The following is a 13,337-nucleotide window of genomic DNA, read 5'->3' on the forward strand; positions in this document are numbered from 1 at the left end:
AACTGGTGTATAGGCCAGAGGCGCGGGAAGGTGAGAGAATTCACCAGAGACAGAGCAGGGTGTAGAACAGGCAAACGGATGGAAAACACAGCTAAGAGTATCTCTCTGGCTTACTTGGGATTGAACCGCGCTGCAGAGGCTGCAGACAGCTTCACAGAACTACACTCAACCCCCTGCGCCACCAGGGAGGCCCCTAACCTTTGATTCTTTTGACCAATATAGCAGAAGTAATGCCAATCCTGGTCCTAACCTCTAAAAGCAGTGAAGCCCTCCTCTGGTGTAAGCCAACTGCTATGCAAAATGACTGAGTACACTGACTACCCTACCATGCTATGGAGAAGCCCATACTTATAAGTATGAAAGACTACATGGGGAGAGAGAGGATGATCTGATCCCAGGTCTCCCAGCTCTTCAGGTCAGACATTAGACATGTGAGTTAAGAAACTGCAAATGACTCTAGACACAACTAACCAAATGAGAATTACTTTGCAGATATTCATCAACCTTTATAGTTATGTGAGATAATACCAAATATTTTAATTTGCTCCTAGTTTTGGGGATAGTTTTGCATTCATAACTAAGCAGGTTAGAAATCAAGGCAAAATACTAAAGTATTTAAGCTGTCTTCATACCTAGTAGTTTCACAGGGTGTCTCTCCTGTTCTGGAACTTGATCATAAAAAATACCCTTTATTACTCCTTTGACCCATCTAACTTGCTGTTAGCATTTTATGAAAATAGAGCACTTTTATGATTAATAGCTTAGACTGGTTCCTATCTCAGTGACATTTATAACTCAAAAGAGATTCAAACCTTAAATTAAAAAGTACTTAGTTCTCATGATGTGATGGCAGGCATATAGCAGTGGAGCTAGTGGGTGTGTGGTAAGACTGTTATTGCACTAAAGTTCATTCCTTTGAAGCAATGCTCTACTCCCTTTCCATGTGATTTGGTTGCAATTATCATTTTTAGTAGACTATAGCAATGGACACCTCGGAAACAGTAATTGATCTGAGTGACAGGCATAACCATGCACATCAATCAGAGTCCTTTCCTTAAATTCAAATATGACCACAGGAAGAAAAAAATTTTTTTTTCTGTATTAGAGTTGCTATATCAAAATTAGGGAAGCCTGAATTATCTGACTGCTGTCTGTTTTAGCTGCTCAGAGGAGGCTTATCTCTTTTAAGAAAGAAGTGGCCAGTACTTAGAATTGGTGATATAGAATGACATAATTTGTACACCTGGATACAGCCATACCTGAAGGTGTCAACTCCAGATTTCTAAACTTCATGAGCCAATACATCCTCTTCCCCCTTTAAGTTAATTTCAGTAGAATTTTTGTCATTTGCAACAATTAAAGTTTATGCACAAAATGAATCACCTTATTATACAATGTTTTGATAAAACACACAATGAATGATTTTTCACACTACTCATATTATAGGTGGTAACATTAATTTTCAGTTTAATTAAGCCATTTTTTGCCATTACTACTAACAGTCACACACATTTTTCTGTCACCCAAGAAATATAATAGATGAAGGTGAGAAAACATGTTTATATGGATAGATAGCATCTGCTTTAATTTAGAAAAAAAGGAAAATCAGTATCATATTAATGTGTTTTACTCTAAGATTCTCTGGGACTCAGATTGATTAATTTTTCCAAACTAGTGTGTTGTATCTTTGAGGTTAAGGTAGTCTGCAAGGTTTGGGGCTATTAGCAATTTCTGTTCTAGAGTTAGGGAATTCAGGTCTCTGGGAATTTTCCAACTTTGAGTTAATGTAGTAAGTACAAGTTGCTCTAATACTGGGAATTTAATCCAGTTTTCTTTCAGAAGCTTTCTGCTAGTGTCTGTATGGAAGTGTGCATGTGTGCATGGTAAATTAGTTTTTTTTTTTTAAAGATTTATTTATCTATGCATATAAGAAATGGGGTAGGGCCTCCCTGGTGGCACAGGTGGTTGAGTGCAGCGCTGTGAAGCTGTCCTCAGCCTCTGCAGTGCCAGTTTGATCCCTGCCGGTCATGGGATCAACCCACATGGCACGGCAGACCTCTCCTGTCTTGCCCACTGCTCCCCTCAGCAGTGTTATTTCAGTCAGTCTGCCTGTTCTGTTCCCTGCTCTGTCTCTGTTGAATCCTCTCACCTTCCAGCACATCTGGCCTATACCCCAGTTCTTGTACAAATAAATCAATCTTTGGAAAAACAAATAAGAACTGGGGTACAGGCCAGAGGTGTGGAGGGGGGTGAGAGGATTCACCAAAGACAAAGTGGGGAACAGAACAGACTGAAATACACTGCTGAGGGGAGCATGGGGTGAGACAGGAGAGGTCTGCTGCTCCATGTGGGTCACCAACCTGGCCTGGGATTGAACTCATGCTGCAGTGGCTGTGGATACCTTCATAGTGCTGCATCTTAACCCCTTGCACCACCAGGGAGGCCCCTCTCCTGCCTTTATTATAGTCCTGCAGTCATAGGATTTCTCTTCCCCATCAAGTCTTCATTGCTTCTATCCCCTGTTTTTGTTTCTTACATTTCTGTGCAGTAAATGTCCTGGAAACCTACACATTTTGAGACTACATATCCAATAATATCCCTATTTTTTTTTTAATCACCCACACATTTAATTGTTTTGCTGAATGTAGAATTTTGTCACAAATTATCTTTCTTTCAGAATTTTGTAACATTGCTGCTCCATAACATTCTGTTTTTTAATATTGCTTAATTCTTTGTATAAAATATCTATGTTTTATTCCAGAAGCTCTGAGGATCTTTTCTTTCCCTTTGGGTTCTGAAATTTTGTAATGATGTTATCATTGTGTGCATCTATTTTCAATTCTTGTAACTGTACACATCATATATATGCATCATGGGATGGCCCCCATCCTTTTTGTAATCCCAAATCCTTAGTTGGAAATTGACTTAATTATTTTCAGATATTTTTTTTTCATTCTGTTTTCATTGCCTGCTCTTTCTGGAATTTTTGTGATTCTGATATTAGGTCTTGAAAGCTGGTATTCTGTTTTATTTTTATAGCTATCTACCTACCTATGTATTGCTGTGTTTTTCTGGGACAATTCCTGAAATTTATCTCCTATATATTTTTGTGAGTTTTATATTCTTAACTTTATATTTTTTATTTCTAAAATTCTATCCTATTCTCTGAATATTTGTTTTATGGTATTCACTTTTAATTACTGTATCTTGTTATCTCTGGAGAAGTAATAATAATTGTTTGAATACAATTTTTCTTCTGTTTTCATGCTATTTTCTCCAAGCTTTCTCCCCTTTCTTTGGTTTAGGCTCTATTTTTATTTATTTTTTTAAAAAATATTTATTTTTATGTATACAGGAACTGGGGTACAGGCCAGAGGCACAGGAGGATGAGAGGATTCACCAGAGACAGAGTAGGGGGCAGAACAGGCAGACAGATGGAAGACACTGCTGAGGGGAGCAGTGGGCGAGGCAGGAGAAGTCCATCTCGCCATGTGGGTATCTCCTTGGCTGGCCGGGAATCGAACCCATGCTACAGAAGCTGCAGATGTTTCACAGTGCTGTACTCAACACCCTGCACCACCGCAGAGGCCCCTAGACTCTATTTTTAATATTTGAGTTCTCTTGAAATTCTAGGCCACCGTGTGGTTATACTTAAGAGACTATTGATAAAAAGCCAAAAGTTTTGTGTGCATTCATGGGGCATTTGACTATAGTCTTTGCTGTAAATTCCTTAACTGCTATCTTTCATTGAAAAATTTTCAAATCTGAATTTCTCAATTTTTTCCTCTTGGGTTGGCGAGATTGACCAAAGACAATTCTCCAGTTGTGGAAGGCAAGACTGCCCGCAGGTGTTTCCGCTAGGGTGTTTTGAATTCCATTTTGGTAACCTTAGTGTTACTAATTTTTTAAAAGTATTTATTTATTTATGCATATAAGAGCTGAGGTACAGCCCAGAGATGTGGGGTGGGGGTGTGTGAGAGGATTCACCAGAGATAGAGTGTGGAGTAGAACAGGCAGAATGACTGAAATACACTGCTGAGGGGAGCAGCAGGTGAAACAGAAGAGATCTGCTTTGCCATGTGTGTTGTTCCCTGGCCAGCTGTGGATCAAACGTGCTGCAGAGTCTGCAGATTGCTTCATAGTGCAGTGCTTAACCCCTGGTGCCAGCAGGGAGACCCCTAGTGTTACTAATTAATAAATAATTTCTGGCTTCAATACAGTACCCTTGACTTTTCATCCATCCAGATAATAAACTTCTAGCTTTCTGATAGGTTTATGAAATATATGCATTTTCTAAAGTTGGAGATAGTAGAAGAAATGCCCCTTTGTGATAGGATTGCTTACATTATGGATTTACACAGTCAGTGCCAGAAGTAAGGATGAATTTACTTTTGATTATCACTGGAGTTAGGAAGACTTTAAGATTCAATTTTAACTGCCTTGAAGGATAAGCAGTGAGAAAATCAAGAAAAGGACAAGGACCATAGAAATAGTGTCATTGGATTTTACGTGGGTGTGAGTATGATATTTAGGATATGGTAGAAAAGTTAAAAAGTCACTCATTGAAGCTTGTTCTAAAAGGTAGTTTTTAAATTCCAAGTTAAAGATGCCACTGAATATGTTTCAGTAGAAAATCTCATTATAAAGTAGTCTTGGGCCTTCCTGGGGGCACAGGGGGTTAAGATGCAACCTATGAAGCTATCCGCAGCCACTGCAGCATGAGTTCGATCCATGGCCAGGGAGACCCCTCACACCTCTGGCCTGTACCCCAGTTCTTGTGTCCATAAATAAATATTTAAAAAATAGTCTTTAAGGAGATTTATCTGGTAGCAATGAAAAGTACACATTGAACTGTGGAGACAGGTAGTTAGACTAATAATATGCTGGCTATTTTCTCCCCTAGAATTAACTGACAAAGTCCTCTAGTAGGGTAATAGGGGTGGGAAAGGGAAGATGTGAATAGAAGAATTATAACAAATAAAGGATTGACAGAATTTGATGAGTGATTTCTTATGGACAAGGCCTTCCTGCCTTCATGCAGAGGGAGGCATCATTCTTGAGAGATGCTACTTTGACTTACTCTGTGGTGGAAGCTGGGTAAATTCCAGCTGGTGGTAACTTTGTCCTCCATTGGTCTGAGACAGATTATCACAAATGAAATTTCATGCTAATCTGCACTAAGCCAGGATACATCATTAAGCTTCAGGCTATCTAGTTGATCACACTAAAAAATCTATTTCCACTGTTCTCTAGATGATGGTTGTGAAAATATTTTTATTGTTGTATGAAATCATTTTGCAATATTTCATCAAATCAATTATGCACCTTCTAAAATACAATACTGAAAAAAAAAGGCAGATGGGATGAAACCATTGGTTTGCAAATGTTCCAATTTCTAGGAATGGCCTTGATGGGGCTGGTAAAAACCAGGCCTACTCTTTAAGCCAGGTCTGTACCAGCTAAGTGAGGTGGAGAATTGAATTACCTTGGTAGAAAATTAATACTCTCCTCCTCTCCTGCCTCCTATGTCTATCTTGATTCTTCAACTTCTGATAAAATTTGCATTCCTTTGCAGAGTCAGACATATTGAGGTCAATATGAGTTCAAATTTTGACAGGAGGGAGAGAGAGGCGGGAGAGAGAGGAGAGAGAGAGAGAGAGAGAGAGAGAGTGTGTGTGTGTATGTGTCAGTTTGTGTGTGCATTTACCAGAAGACAACTGATAATACATTAGGCAAACAATTGCTTTAACATTTAATTGGGGATTTAAACATTTGCCAACTCTTTGTACTGATATCTAGAATTAGGTATTAAGGTTTTGTCTGAAGCCTATCTGAAAGAATGTAGTAGAAAAACTGTGATGCTTTTGTAAAACAGTGCCTTGTGAAGATAAATGTAAGCAAGTACCAACTTGAGGATCAGGAAATCAAAGCCAGCTAATTCAATAGAAAAAGAAAAAAAAAGTTATCTTATGGTGACAACACTTTAATAAGATGAAGTTTTTTTTTTTTTTTAACCTGTGTGTGCTCCCTTCCATGTGATAGGTGGGGGTAGCTTTCCCAGGCGGTTAGGAAAATACATGTGAGCAAGCAGTGAGCAAATCAACACATCTGGAAACATCAGAAATCATTTGGTCTCTAAATGACTGCAAATAGCTGTTAGAGTCACTATATCCATATGTATTAGTCTGCTAGGGCTGCCAAAATCAAATTCGCAAGCTAGGTGACATAAGCAATAGGATTTTATTTTCTCATAATTTGAAAGCTGGAAGTCCAAGATAAAGATGTTGGCAGGTTTGGTTTTACATTCTTGCTGATTGATTTCAAAATAAACCTTAGGAAAGGAATCTTCCCTCCCATCATCTATTTGAAGAAAAAAATTTTGCATAAGTGGAAGTAAGTTTTCATTGTAGTTAATTCAAACTTAAGGTAGATAGTCACCTTCTTGCTATGTCTTCATATGACTTTTTTCTGTATGTGCTCATCCCTGGTCTTCCTCTTATAAGGGTACCAATCAGATTGGACTCGGGACCTGTTCTTATGATCTCATTTAAACTTAATTCCACTAACTTCAGTCACAGTGTACGATATTAGGGATTAGGGCTTTAACATAAAAATTTTCAAGGACTCAATTCACTCTCTAATAACAGAGCTTTTAACCCTCCCCTGGACCCTGCTGTAAACCAGATCTTTCCCGGAGCTTCGCAGTCTTAGTAAGCAGAATTCCATCCTTCTAGTGACTAAGGCCAAAAATCCAAGGTTAACCCAAACTCCTGTTTTCATATCCCATAACCAGTAAGCAAATGCTGTTACATTTATCCTCAAAACACATGTTGAACATTACTTTTTTTTTTAACTACCTCCAGAGCTCTGTTAAGATTCATCTCATTGGATGACAGACTCCTGAGATAATGGCCTCCTAAATGATCCTCCTGCTTTTCCTTTTGCCCCCTGGCTCTCTTCTCCATGTGCCTCATATAAGAAGTAGCCATTAAAAATGATTCACCTCACTATAGATCTCTTTCTAGCACTTCTCCCCACCTGAAATATGTATTCGTGTGTAGGGTAAATGGTTTTCAGGCTTTTCTGCCCTCCCAACATTAGGGATTGCCCTGCCTGATGGGGCACCTGCAGTTGTTACATTGTTGTAAGCTGTCATCTTTACTTCTGTGGGCTATGGGAGGAATATTAAGTTAGTCACCAAGAGAAGCAGAGGCAAGAGAGAGGCAGGAGAGAGAACTAGAGAAGGAAGCCAGAGTAGCCCAGAGTGAAGACTTGTTGGGGGCTTTGGGGCCTCCTGGCATCCTGGCCTCCTGGCCCCCTGGCACTCCTGCATGCTGTGTACCTGGTTGCTGCAATGCATGTAAAGCTCAATAAAAGTCTGAGAAACCCACTGAGGGCTCCAAGACTCCTCCTTTACCAGGTCTGCCGGGTCATAGGTATCCTGTACTGTGGCCGTCCTGCCACTACAGCGTGTTTGTATCTGTGTATATGCACATGTATACATAAATATATCTGTATTTTGGAGTCTTTCTCTCACCACCAAAGCTCCCAAGAGTTGAAGCTTTGTTGCTGTGTTCCCTGACATGTTTCCAATGTCTTGAACAGCGTTAGGACACATTAAACACATGAGGCTCAATAAATACCATTTGGATGATTAAATGAAACAATGCTTTTATCTGTACTCTGCCAACTACTTTCATTACCTTTCCCTCTTCTACCTTGACTGGTGCCTCCTGGAAAAAACAGAAAATTTAGGAAGCAAATGAAATAGCTAATGTGTGCCAGAAGCTACAAAAATAAGTAAAAGATTCTGGTCTAATAGAAGAAAAGGACATAAAGAAATGAAAGGTAAAAGAATTCATAACTGTCAAGAAAGTGGAAGAAAGATTAAATACTTGACCCTTGGGTGCAGTCCATTACTATAGGTCAAAGACTTCAAAAAAATGGAAGCTGGACTGAAGAAGCAATTCAGAGGGTGGAAGAATTTTAAAAGTAACAAAAAGTAATATTTTTATGTCCTTTCTAGGCTACTAGAACAATGGTTACTAGTCATGGATATTTAGAGAGAATTCCCAGGTTCACGTCTGATTTCCCAAGAGGCGAGAGACAGAACATCAAGTCTTTTTTGTATCGTTTGTAAAAGTCTTTGGAAATAATAGAATTCAGATGACAGTAGTCTCACTGTTCTCTCTGCAGAGAATTATATTTTATATTCTTATTAAGTGGTTTCAAAGTAAACCTCAGGAATCTTCCCTCCCACCATCTATTTTAAGAAAAAAAAAATGAGTAAGTGGAAATAAGTTTTCATTGTAGTTAATCCAAACTTAAATTATTTGTTCATGGAATACATTCACATCAGGAGAAATCAGTTGCCTTGCGTTATGTTAGAAAAAGTATACACAACTTATTTTTGCATACAGATATCCCTTTTGTAAAGCTGCAAATTAAACTGTACCTGAGTTGATACAACTACATAGAATTAAAAGTTTGAAATCAATTATAATTAATTATAAATGCATATTTGGATATATATAAAAAATACAGAGTAGTTTTCTGTACAAAATATGACTATATTAAAGGTGTTTATATAATAAAAGAGCCAGTAAAATTTTTGCTCTTAAAGTAAGGATTAAATTACATTGCAGGTGATATTTTATGTTTGTTAACTTTGAGTTTCTCTCAGTGGACACTGGAGTGCCAGGAAGGGCACAGAGCAGGTTTTCTGTGATGGGGAAGACAGGTAAAGGAGAGTCCTGGAGCCCTTGGTGGCTTTCTCAGGCTTTTATTGAGCTTTTACAGAGAGTACAGCAACCAGGTACACAGCAGGCAGGGGTGTGTGTGTGCATGTGTGTGTGTGTGTGTGTGTGTGTGTATACGCGCGTGCATGTCAGGAGGCCAGCAGGCCTCTCAGCCCCTGGCAAGTCTTTGCTCTTTCTTCTTTCTGGCCTCTGTGGTTTTCTTCCCCTTTTCTCTCTCCTGTTCTCTCTCCTGCCTCTGCTTCTTTTGAGAATATATCAATACTGGAGCCATGGCCCGCAGAAGTAAACAATACAACTAAACATAACAATGCAACAAAAACGCAGGTGCTGCCATGAGGCTGGACAATCCTAAGGTGGGGTAGGGGGGAGGGCAGAAAAGCCTGAAAATCACTTACCCTACAACACCATGTTTGACATAAGGTAATTTCTCCATAGGTGTTGGTGTAGTTGAAATTGAGTTACAGCATATGGATTTCTTCAAGGCACTTGTGACAGAGCCATTTTAGTTTTTGCCTAACAGGCAGTTATATTAACTGCACATATTATTGCAGAAATTATTGAGAGGGTATGTAGTGGCAGGGAGGGCACAGAGCAGGTTTTCTGATCCCGCAGACAGGTAAAGGAGAGTTTTGGAGCCCTCAGTGGGTTTCTCAGGTTTTTATTGAGCTTTATGTGTAGTGTGGCAACCAGGTACACAGCAGGCAGGGGTGCCAAGGAGTCAGGGGGCCCGTAGGCCTCCCAGCCCAGGGCAAGTCTTCACTCTGGGCTTCTTTCCCCCTTTGTGTCTCCTACTTCTTTCCTGCTTCTGCTTCACTCAGTGACTATCTCAATACCCCTCCCATGGCCCACAGAAGTAAATAAGATGCTTGCAACAATGTAACAACTGCAGCTGCCCCATCAGGCAGGGCAATCCTCATGGTGGGAGGGCTGAAAAGCCTGAAAACTATTTACCCCACAGGGTAGTGTTATTGCCTCTGATTTTAAATAAGAAAACAAAAGTATAATTAAAGTGATAACAATGCATATAGACCACAAATCAATGACATTAATGTCAAATAAGGTGTTTTTTTTTTTAGACTAGTAACACATATCCCCAACTCATAGCCAAACAATAAAAACAAAGATTCATGTTGATCAAAATTTTAATTGCAGTAATAATTCTTAACTGATGGTATTAGTTAACCCATCAACAAGTATTCATGACAGTGTCTACTATTTATTGGTTTGCAGTCCACTCTTCTATGTTGTGCCTCGTACATCTACTCTAATCCAGGAACTGAGAGAATGTAGACTCAGACTTAAGAATGTGCCAAAATTCTCAAGATTATAGTGGGAAGTTAGGTGATCATGATACTAAAATAATTTTTTGATTTCTAAAACAGAAGCTTTGAGCAAAATCAATTTCCTTTCTTAGGTATAAGGTTTCAATATCAAATTGGCTGCTTGTGCTACTAAGACAATTGCTCAAATATACTAACCTACTCAAAGGGCTCAAATTGACTTGCACTAGCCTGAAACAAATCCCATTACCTTCTCAGACTCTGGTATCATGTCAGCAATTCTGGGAATATTAGCAACAGGTACTACCTGGTCTTGTCTTGATCCAGTCAAATTTCTTTCAGGGCAAAGAGTTTTGAATAGTTATCAGATTAATATAATGTTAGCACTGGGAAGAATCCACTGTAGTCAATTTTGCTCATGTTCTCATTTTAAAGATGGGGATTCTGGGCTTAAGGTGAGTCCAGTTACTTGCTGAGAGTCCCAAAGCCATGTGGTGGCAGGCATGCTTTAGACTTTTGGTTTCCTTTCAGTGAAAATGGCATTGTGTTCACTACACTGTGCTGCCTCTCACCAATGAATTACAGCTTTATGTATTCAATCCAAGGCAGTGCAAGTACATGCAGCCAAGTGTACATTGAAGGTTTTCAAATTATATCCTCAGAATTGGAGTTAGTTTAAGCATAGACTTTGAATTTATTCACCATTTAGGAAAATAGATGTATGTGATATTCTCAACCTACTGAACCATAATCTTTCAACAAAATACTACTGAAATACACAGTGTGATCTAGCCCATCACTCCTCTCCTTTCCCTATGCAGCCTCGTTTCATCAGCAGCCCTCCATTTTAATGCGGCGGATGCACCCAGCCCCTTCCAGTAATTATTAAAGAAGGTACAAGACAAAGCTACCTTTAAGAATCCATTTCATAGAAGGGTGGAAACCAAATTAAAAAAAAAAAACATACAGTTTAGGAATTCTCTTCTGGTAAGAGAACTGAAAGAAAATGAATCCAAGAATATGTATAATTTTAGTTGACAGATAAATTGAAAACCCATAATATATCAAAGAAGAAGACTGTAGTTGAATTTCTGAGGGGCCTGTAGAGACTGCAGCCCATTGGATTTTTGAGCAGTTTGAGTTAATGAGATGGGGAAGAAGAACAATGGATGACCAAGAGCATGGAACCGCAGTGAGACCCAGGCAGGGACTGAGAGCTGCCATTTCTCCTCCCCTGTTGAACATATAAGCCATCCAGAGGACTGTGCCACTGACAGTAGAAAGATCAGTAGGTCTTGATTATCGAGACCTGTGATTTTGAAACGGTACTGAAACATTGCCAAAGACTTATAAAACTCTGAGAGTGCTAAAGAACAGTGACCAAGGTTGGGGGCGGGTCACTGTCAGTGGGTTATCAGCCACCCACACAACTCTACGACCACTCAGTTGTACTCAGGCTGAGGGTCAAACAACAACAGGGTTTATTTAATAAAGAGACTGAGGAAAAGGAAAGTTTCTAAGGCCACAAGTGGCTAACTATCTCAATCCAGAGAGTGCCTACACAGTGTCTGGACATCCCAAACCAAGGCCACTCATGGAAGATGAGGTGACACTGCAGCAGCCCATAACAGTAGTCTGAATACTGGTCCAGACGCTGAATCAGACAGTGACAGACTCAACAGCACCAGGAGGTGGTACGGGAGAACCAGAGGCTATGATCGGCTCTTTGAGATGCTGGTCTGTGCCCAGTGGGTGCTCCTTATAGGTGATGGTGGGGTAGGGTAGGAGGCAGGTACAGTGGCTGAGACTCTGTGAAGGTCTATGGAGGTGTGGAGGTCTAGAAGTCTACCAAAGGTCTGGTGAATCCCGCAGAGGTTGACTGCTTGATGTGTCTCTCTCTTCAGAGGCTATGAGCAGAATCCTTCTTCTTCAAAGGCTATCCAATGAATGCTTCCTCTTCAAAGGTTGACTGCTAACTTCTTCAAAGGTGGTCCAACAAATCCTTCTTCTCTCTTTGGAGGCTGCCTGCAAACTGACTCTTTGAAGGTGGTCTGATGAATGCATCTTCTTCAGAGACCGGTAGCAGATTGAATCAAGCTAGCTCTTGCTGCCTTATATCCTCTTCAGAGTTCCCCACCATGTAAACCTGATAGGATAAATTTAATCCTAAGCATATATATTTGGACCAGTTAGTATCAGTCAGCTCGTTTTTCATTTTTCAAACCAAATAATTAACTAATGAAGTAAGATTGAACCTGATTGGCACATTTAGCTTGCACATGATTGGTCTGTTTAGGATCCTAGTGCCAGATATAAAAGGGGGGAAAAATCTAGCCCTGCCTGCACTCAGGTCAGGGGGGCTGGTGAGCCTATTAGCTCCAGGGAGCCATGGCCAGAGCCAGCCTCTCTGGGGCTGGAGAGCGGGGGGCATCCACAGGCAGTGGGCTGAGGGCTGCATACCTCAGTACCCCCAAAATGCTGTTTTGCCCTGCATCCTCTGTGGGCCCAGGGATCTGGTTAAAGTTGAGGAGGACATTTTTTCCTTTGGTGGTAGACATCTCATGTGGAAAATAGTGGTGTAGGATCGAACAGCCTCATTGCTTTTGCATTCTTGATTTGTGTAGATTTTACTTTTTCTTGAGTTCACACTACAAAGAAACATGATATAAGAAAATAATCTTTGATGAATTCCTGGACTTAGCCCCTTTCTCTGCTCTATTTAGGCTTAGGAAATGACTGGGAATTACAGAAAAGGAGTCTAGTGTGGTCACTTTCCTCCATTTTGTGGGTGAGCTGAAGTGCTTCCTCAAATATACTCCTATATTTGGCAGTATTTTGCTCAGGGTTAGTAAGTCAAACTGCCTTGATTGAAATATTGGTGCACCACTTAGCCACAATGGACCTTGGTCACATCATTGTTTTTTGATCTTTAGAGGCAACCATTTCATAATTTTAAAGGCTTCTGCTTTCATAAATGACTAGTAATCACCTACCAGTAAACAACCTGGTATATTAGGAAGGACTACCAACATTTCATCTTAATTTAAAATTATTATTTGTCAGTATTTACAGAAACCCATGATTTGCGATTGTGCTCAGAGCCTTTTTGCAAAGCAGTTGGACACAGAGATCCAGAAAGATATTAGATATTAGTGGGGTATCTTTGGGATTATCTTGCCATAGTAATGGTTTTCAATAACTTTTTATTTTGTAGTTAAAATTTGTCATTATATCAGCACTGTTTACTTCATGTGTAGTTAATCCTTTATCATATAAAGTGTGTCTATTTTTCTAAAGA

The sequence above is a fragment of the Talpa europaea genome, assembly GCF_964194135.1.
Source record: "Talpa europaea genome assembly, chromosome: 1".
Taxonomy (NCBI): domain Eukaryota; kingdom Metazoa; phylum Chordata; class Mammalia; order Eulipotyphla; family Talpidae; genus Talpa; species Talpa europaea.